At 45.1% G+C, this 9,240-nt stretch overlaps 1 pseudogene; it reads right to left on the bottom strand.

The window, feature by feature from the left end:
* Nucleotides 1-6,351: 6,351 nt before the first annotated feature.
* On the bottom strand, nucleotides 6,352-7,264 carry LOC103001367 (alpha-N-acetylgalactosaminide alpha-2,6-sialyltransferase 6-like; annotated as a pseudogene).
* Nucleotides 7,265-9,240: the final 1,976 nt, after the last annotated feature.

Below are 9,240 nucleotides of genomic sequence, written 5' to 3'. Positions count from 1 at the left end.
TCTTACATCAGGGGCTGGAGGATGGTGATCACACATGAGATTTATGAGCAGGCTTGAAAGTGGTGTACACTACTTCCATCCTGTCCACACCTGACTGTAAGGTTACTGTGAGCTTTGCAGGAAGAAAAACCTGTCTTGGTGAAAGAATCTGTCAAATTCAGGGAAAACTTTCAAGTAAGTATTCCAGTGTCCTCACTGATGTCTGATATTCTACTCTAAAGCATCTTTCAATTGGTTCTTATCTCTGTTGACATATAAATGACAGCAGTAGGAGTTTGGGACATTGATGGATATTTAGTCTTTATTATAAGTTGTTGCTTTTTAATTTGTGAGTCATAACCTATTAGCAGGTTTTGACATCAATTTAATAAGTCAAGTTGTGATCTGCTTTTAACAAAGACGAAAAAGAACAGAATAGAATAAAAAATGTCTTAGTGCATTACATAAAGTACAGGTAAGTATTTTTGTATAACTTTTGTTTCAATTGTATATACATTTTTTCTTTATTTTATTTAAAATTTTTTTCCAATTTTATGTATATTACATACTTACATTATATTATATATGCAGTATATAATTTCATATAACATATAAAATACACACTAATATATAATTGAAACAAAAGTTATATACTGTCTATCTATACATGTATATGTGGATTATTATGTCTGCTGTAATATGTTTTTCTTCCTAGGGTTGCATAAAAAATGTAAAATAGTAGTGTAACTAGTTTACCATACCTTTTCATACAAAGGTAGGACTTAATGTGGACTTGGGGAATAAAATAAACCTATCCTATTTCACAATTTTGCTTGGGGTTGTACAGAGGGAGTGAAATAGAGTGCCTACGTAAGTTCCAATATAACCTGAATTTTCTTTTTTCTGTAGATAACAATGACAGGGCAGGAGATTTGTGAAATATCCTAAGAAATTATCACATTTCTACACAAGGCAAAGGATGAGTCAGTAGCAGAATTACAAACTTAACTCCCAATCTGTTTGCCTTCTGTCAGTTTTGGATAGATTTTTTTTTTTTAAATCGTCATTTCAAGAAGTATCAATATACATGCATAATATCAGTCCTGTCATCTAAAGTTCTTTATTTAAGCAGGTGGTTTTGGACCTTGCCTGCAGCAATAGCCTTTGATCATTTAGGGGCTACTGATGTACCCTAGGCAGCTCCAGTTAAACAGTTGTTTGTAGTAATTTAGATATATACCTTTATACTATATCTTTAATCTTTTTCCACTTATAATAGGCTCACAGTATGAGAATATTTGAAAAGATTTTCCCCCCACAGTTACACTTCACCTTTTTTTTCTGGGGATGTACATAGTAGTTCTTTTCCTGTATGAATGTAATTGAGATTATATATAAGGATGAATAGTTGATAAATACAATTATAGATAAGCCTAGTAAAATCATTTGAGACGGTTTTTTATTAGAAGCTAAATTCAACTAACTGTTTTTATTTGGATCTAACTTTGAACCTAAAATCTGGAGTTCTTCAGGAATCCCAGAACGATAATGATATTTATTTCACTCCATGTATGGTTCAGAAAAAATGGAGTATAATATAAAAAGTGGTTAAGGAGGAGGAGGATACAAAACCAAAGGACTGTTCAGTTTGATCTCCACTCTTTTTTTGACATTAAGGCTCAGATATTCCGAGTTTTTAGGGATGGGGCAGCTATAAAACTGATGCTGCTACAATGAATCCCCATGTAGTATCTGAATGAAGGGTGGGTCTCAAATCCATAGCCGATTCTGGTGGGGGATGCAGGGTGAGTTCAACAAGAAGTTCTAATCTAGTGGCTGCATGAATTTGGAGAAAATCATATCAGTTTTGGACACAAAGAGAAATGCTCTTGAACCCTGGCTCTGCCATTTATTCTAGTTGTGACTGCAGGCAAATTATTTAACTTGTCTATGCTTAGGTCTTCTCATTTGTAAAATAGGAATGATGATACTTTATCAATCAGGACTGTTTATTGTGAGTGACAGAGATCCCAGTTCAGATTGGCTTAAATGAAAAGAGAATTTTGGCAAGGGGATGGGTGCCACCTAATAGAAAACCCAGACACATACAGCATCAGGGGAACTGTTTGATTTAGGGTCATGTGTCTTCAAGGTTCCAGCTCTTTCTCTGCATCTCTCACAGTTTTGTTGTTACGTACTTTTGAGCTTGGACATCATACAAGATGTATTAATGGTAGCAAAAGTGGCTGGAAAACATCTAGGCCACACAATTGCATCCTAAATGAAGCAGGGAGAAAAGAGCACGTTTTAGAAAATAGTTTCCGTAGAAAAGTCGGAAACTTTCTTACCTAGAAATCTCCCATAAAAAGCTCTTCTTGGGGCTTCCCTGGTGGCGCAGTGGTTAAGAATCTGCCTGCCAATGCAGGGGACACGGGTTCGAGCCCTGGTCTGGGAACATTCCACATGCCGCGGAGCAACAAAGCCCGTGAGCCACAACTACTGAGGCTGCGCGTCTGGAGCCTGTGCTCCGCAACGGGAGAGGCCGCCACAGTGAGAAGCCCGCGCACAGCGATGAAGAGTGGGCCCCGCTCGCCGCAACTGGAGAAAGCCCTCGCACAGAAACGAAGACCCAACACAGCCGAAAATAAATAAATAATAATAAAAAAAGCTCTTCTTGCCATAAATTTGATCATATGACAGCTTCTGAAACAATCACTGCAGCCAGAAGAGTGGGATAAACTATTAGGGTCCAACCCTGAAATAGAGGGTCAGTATATCTGCAATAAATTCTGGCTGACACGGGTCTCCCAAAGAAACCTAGGTTTTGTTTAAGAGAAAAAAAAATGCTGGGGAGGCAAGTATCTGCTACCTTCTGCTTGACTACCCTGCACCCATATGCATTCTTCTTCCCATCAAGATAATGCTGAGGCTTATGTACCTGCCCCATCTCCTTTCCAAGGAGACCCTCCAAACTCGCCGCCCTGAGTGGGAATGAGTTAACACACCAGGCCTGGTCGTTCAACATTAGCATATTATCAGGAGGGCCTGCCGTGTGACTGAGCCTTGGCCAGCTCCTGGAAACGTGGCCCTTGGAATGATCCCTCTGTTACTAATTACTAAGGTTGTTTTATACACCTGAGACACCCAACCGTGCTAGACCAACTTGCCCAGATAGTTTATGCTGACACTGTGATTTCTGGAGGACACTGGTTTCCTTCTGGGGTTCTGGAGATGAGGAAATCATGGCTGGCCATGCAGGTGAAGGCGCCGACTGTAACCAGCCCTCAGTAAGAGTCCTGCAGTCTGAGATGCAGGTGTGCTTCCTTGGGTGGAAACACTTCGCATGTGCTACAGATCATTGTTGGAGGAACAGCGAGCGCATCCTGTGTGGCTTCCATGAAGGAGGGCTTTAGAAACCCGTGTCTATTTCCCAACAGACTCCACTAGGTGCATCTTTTCCCCTTGCTGATCCTGCTTTGCATCCTTTTTGCTGTAATAAATATTAGCCTCAGTATAACTGTTTCTGAGTCTTGCAAGTCCTAGGGAATCATCAAAAGTACGTGTGGTTGTGCTACCCCTGAAACAATCACACTGCTGCATCCAGAGCCAGAACTAGGATTCTCTAGGTTAGGGGTAGACAACGATTTTTTTTAAAGTGCCAGATCTTAAACACTTTATGCTTTGTGAGTCATAATGCCTCTGTGGCAATTAGGTAAGCCTGCTAGCTATGGTAATGCAGTGTGAAAGCAGCCATTTAGACAACTCATAAACAAATGGGTGTGGCTGAGTTTCAATACAATTTTAGTCACAAATGCAAGTGGGGGAAGGGACAGGTTTGGTTCACACTGTAGTTTGTTGGCTCTTGTTCTAGGTAGTGAACCAGATTCTTGGTTTTATCCAAATGTAGCTTCCTGTGGTGTGATTATCTGACCGAATTTAACTGGAAAGTGTTAACTTCTTACAATAAAATCAATATACAATGGAGGGTAACAAATAAAAATATAGAGTAACACAGGCTCCTTGACCTGGGAGCAAACTAAGTTCCTAGCGGATCTGGTGCTTCTACATCCCCTTGGAAGTTATTTCCTATCTACTGGCACTGTGATCACAGCTTAGATAGGAATTTGGGTGGTATTTACCTTTGGGGCTTTCTCTTGGTCTGGGGCCTGAGAATTGCCTTGGGAATAGAGTCATCAACAACCTTAATTCCTCATTAATTGGTTGAAGGTTTTGCCCTCAAACTATTTCCTTAATACTTTAATTGAATTTTAAGCAGACTTTAAACTACTTTTATTGAACTTCAAGGGATAGTAAACAAAGCCAGGGACGTTATTAGATCATGGTCTTTGAGTTTATAACATGCCCAGAGAAATTTGTTTCTCAGAAATAGGTGTTCATTTAATGGCCTCTGCCTTGTTCTCTTCTAGGGAGCAATTCAGAACAATAGACTGATCGAGTGGGGTTTGGGGGAGTCACTCATCTGCATCTTTGCAATGAGAGGTGATGGCCCCCTTTTCCTGTACTGAATACACAAGACGTTATTTGGGAGGTGCCCAGGCTATAAAACTTGTCTCAGGCTCTAATGTTATCACTCGATAATTTTTCTTCTCTATGATTTTTATTACAACTGATTTTAGCATGGGGCTGGATAATTCAGTTTTTTTTCTACCTGTGCAAAGACATCTTCTAGTCAACTTTAATTACTTGGAACACATCAAAAGAATCACTCTGAGAAAAGTGAATGTTCTTTCTTTGGCCCAGATTTTCCTATTTTCTATAGGTCTAGTTTCTCCTATTTTCTTCTATAGAAGACTACTTCAGTTTCCTCATCAGTAAAATGGAGATCATAATTGTACCTGTGCCATCAGGTATTAAATGAGCTAATACAAGTAAATTGTTAGTATAATGCCTGGTGCATAGTCAATAGTTAATATATGATGGCAAAAAAAGGCTGTAAGAGGCAGCTAACACACAAATATCTTAAAAATTTCCTACTAAATCTTTTAACGCTTCAGATTCAATACACGGTCTGAGCCTAAAGCTACAACTGCTATTTTTTGTTTGTTTTTGTTTTGTTTTTCTGGATCTTAGGTGCATTTATTCTTGTACAATCATTACAAAATCAGGTCTGGGGTAGTTGCGGGCCCCCACCTCCATCCCAGGGTGCAATGGTTCACTGCTAGCGGCCTTCTCCAGGAAGGCCTCCAATCTTCACTTCCAGGCTCCAGAAGAGCAGGGGACAAACCCACTCCACTGAGGCCCAGCAATAAAGTGTGTGATGTAGAGTTAGGGGATAGAACCCAGGCCACACAGATCCTGGCTGGCCCCCTAGAACCTTCCCAGGCCCAGTTTGGGGGAGACTCTTGGACAACTCCAGCAGCTGCAGACAAAGGTGCTGCAGGAAATCCCAGATTAGCTGGGATCCCCCCTTTCTCAGCCCCCAAATTTCCTCCAGCCGGTGGAAAACCTCATTGCTGGATGGCCAAAAAGGGGCCTGGCTCTTTAAAATCCCAGCTATGGCAGCTGAGGGGCGGGGCTAAGGAAAAAGCTGAAGGTTTGTCCTTTCTTATCAGAGTCCGCCAAACCAAACCCTGGGGGACTCTATGAAAAAAAATTGCCTCAAGTTTCTAGGAGGAAGTTGGCAAGGGAGGCTCAGACCCTCAGGGAGCTGAGCCCCCCAGCAAGGAGTGGTGGCTGGAGGGGCCAGTCTTACGGAGGACAGACCCAGGAGGACAGATCCAAGGTGGTTGGTGGGAAAGGTGGGAGGGTTCTCAGACATTAGAACCTGACACAGGCAGAAGGATGCTCAGAGAGGGGGCAAGCGGTTTGTCCAAGGCCACTCAGGGCAGAGCCAAGACCCAAACGCCAGCCTCCCACCCCTGGGCCCTCCAACCCCACAAATGCCCCAACCTGGCCTCCAGATAGCTCCCACCTCCACAAAACCTGTTTCTGGCTCTGGGAAGGGAGGGCGCAACACAGAGTTCCCAGCTCCTTGGAACAGGACCCCACTGTCCCCAGCCAACGGGAAGTAATTTGGGGTCCATCCTGGGGCTCCGGACAAAGGAATCATGGGAAAGGACATGTCCTTAGCCTCAGATTACTCAGAAATAACCTGACTATCTATGCTCAGACCCTGACTGGACAAGAAATACCCCCAACACCCGATTAACCACATAGAAGCCCAAATCCCTGATTTGGCCAAGAGATACTCCCAGGCCCTGAATGGTGGGAGGATTCACCCTCTTCAAGGCCCAGATTGACCAAAAGATACTCGGACCAGCCTTGATTGGCCAGAGATGGCCCTTGGTCGAGAGGCTGGGTGGAGAGCCACTTCTCCTGTGTCCCTTGTGAGGGTCCCACAGGCAGGGTGGCCTAGGTCCAGGAGGGGTGGGAGAAGGTGATTCTGTACAGCTGGGCCCAGAATGAGAAGACCCTCTTCTCCGTGATGAGTCGGTGGTGCCCTTGCTGCTAGGCTCACTCCAGATGTAGGTGATAACTCGTCCAGCCCCTTGGGCTCATAGTAGCGGTAGGGCATGCACTGCAGGCGGGGCTGCTGGCTGCAATAGTTGGGGAGGGGGGTGCAGGGGGACCATGCTATAGACGTGCAATCGCCGTGGCGAAGCAACCCGTGCTCGACCGCGAATGGGACTTTTCCCTGGCCTTGCCTGTCTCACCCCGGAAGAGGTCCACAAATTGGCGCATGCGGCCGAGAGGCAGCGCGCGCGGGACTCGGTGCGGGGCACGCCAGGCCTGCGCACTGGGTGACGCGCGCCAGGCTGCCCTGGGGCTCCTGGATCTTGTTTGGGGGACCCCAGAAGATGAACAGAGTTTCGGGGTCCGGCTGGCGAACTCCGGGGGCCTCCGCAGCGCACAGAATACACTGGACCGGGCCATCACGCGGAAGGAAGGTGGTTTTGATGCCCGCGTCGGCCGAGGAGCCCGAGGTGGGTGCCTCGTTCGCGCAGATTGTGCTCGCGGGATCTCGGGCCCAGCCTGGTGCCTAGCAGGTGGCTGAAGCTGGTGACAGTCACATACTGGTGGCACCGGGAAAGCCTCGTTTTGTTGCCAAGAGTGGGGGTGGAGCCATCGGTGATGCTCCATTTCTACAGGCTGACGGATGCGGCGCGGCAGGGAGCGTTAATGAAAGACCCCACTGGCACTGCTGGGAGTTTGTTGCTACTCGTCTGTCCTCAGCATCTGCTGAGGGGCAGGGGACAGAGTCCTGCAGGCTGCCCAGGGGCAGGGGTGTGGGGCTACACTGGCTGAGGGGCCTCCGGCAAGTCATGTGACGTCTCTGAGCCTCCGTTTCCTCATCTGCCCCGGGGAGCGCCTGGCCCCTGTAGCCCCCAAGCCCCCTCACAAGGCGCGGGGAGCCCAGAGCCAGAGTTCGCGTCGCACCGCTCTGGCCGCCCAGGCCCCGCCGCAGCCTCCGCCCTCCAGGTCCTAGCGCCGCCGCTCACCCGCAGGGCCCAGGGCTGGGCGGTGGACCAACTGCTATTGTTTTAACGAGGAGTTTTCATACCCTGTAACAAAGGTTGCCAGTTTTCTCAGCTCCAGATGACAGAGTCCTCATGACCTTTCCCCCTACTTCAGTGTAGACAATTCTGCATAAGTTAAATCTTTTTCAGTACCCCATTTCTAGTTCTAAACGCTGTGTGAATAAGAATCACTTAATTGACAGAGATGGAAAATCCTAATCAAGATGGCTTAACCCAAAAGAAGGTATACTGGCTGAGTTAACATAGCAGTTCAAGGAAGATGGGATTCAGGCATGGTTTGATCTAGAGGCGCACGATGTCATTGGAGCTCTAGTTATATATTTCTCTATGAAGTCCCTGGCTCTGCTCTTCTTCATTGATCAATGTCATTTTCAGGCTGTCTTCCTTCAAGATGGTGAAATGACTGAGAGAAGTTAAAGACTCACCTGTACTTACCACACTATTCAGAGTGTAAATCCGTTCTGGTTGCTCCTGTTAGAAGGATAAACTGAGGCATATTACAGTATTGAGGAGTTCATTTGAGCAAAAACAGATTTGACTTGGGCAGCACCAAAACGGAAGTGGTTAGTGCTCTACGGACAGGGAGAGACTTTTCTAGAGAAAGGGCAGAAGCAAAGTAAGAAAATTATTGATTGGCTGCAGCTTTAAGCCTAGTTGGCTATTTGTGATTGGTGGTCCTTGGCATTTTGATATCATAACCTTGAGGCATTTACAGGCATAAGATTTTGGTTTGCTTATGAAGGCTGCCATGGTAATAGAGCCGCCTCCATCTAATGGCCTCCTCATTTAATAAGTTTGTCACTCATGAGGAGAGGAGTCTCCTTAAGAGGACAGAGATTCAGTGTCACAGAAGACAGAGATTTCATCTACCCTGTTGACTGCTTGTGACAGATACTGCAGACTGGATGCAAAAACTCCATTCTTATTCCTCTGTAATATCCTTCACTTCATTTTTGAGACAGGAACATTTAAAACAGTTTCTAAACTCCTTTTCAGATGATGTATTTATGCCAACAAAGCCATCCATGTAAGATTTGCAAGGTGGAAGGAAGCCAGTCTCTACTGTATTGCTTCAACGAGTTCTGAAGGTAAGCACAGTTGTGGAGATTTTGGTCTTCGTTTGTTTGCTTTTTCTGCATCAATGTTATTAGAGTTTCCAGTGTCCAATCTTGTGCCAGGAGGCAGGGCATAGGGCTTGAATTGTAGTCAAGGTGATGTGATCTTGGGGCCAACAGCTGGCTTCCTCATGCTGGGAACTTGAAGGAAACAGTGTGATACTTGAGTCAGCAATTGAACCAGCAGCTTCCTGATTACCCAGCTTTCTGGTAACAGGGAAAACAGCTGCCTCATTAGGCCAATTCTTTAATGGTGTTCTGGGAATCATTTCTAAAGACTGAGCCTTGGTCTGGCTCCTTCAGCCCCTCCAATGATTTTGTAAGCTAAGGACCCTGTACTAAATGCCTTTCGGCTTAAACTATCTAGAATAGTTTCTGTCGTCTGCACCTGAATCAATGCCCCGCTATGTTCTAAGTGTCTAGAACTATTGTTGATACATTGTACATATACAAAAATTATTTGTTACCTGGCTGATTTTTACCCCCAGAAACCTCTACCCCCAAATTTCCTGTTTTTTTTTTTTAATTGAATGAAATAAGATACCAGTACTGCCTCAAATTTTAGGACCTGGGTGATGGACTACACTGAACCCTGGAACTGAGGGTAGAGCATAGTAAATCATATGGCTGAGACTGAAGGGAGAAAA

Source organism: Balaenoptera acutorostrata, chromosome 10, assembly GCF_949987535.1.
Source record: "Balaenoptera acutorostrata chromosome 10, mBalAcu1.1, whole genome shotgun sequence".
NCBI lineage: Eukaryota > Metazoa > Chordata > Mammalia > Artiodactyla > Balaenopteridae > Balaenoptera > Balaenoptera acutorostrata.
The sequence above is the reverse complement of the archived record's forward strand: the minus strand, read 5'-3'. Positions and strand labels throughout refer to the sequence as shown.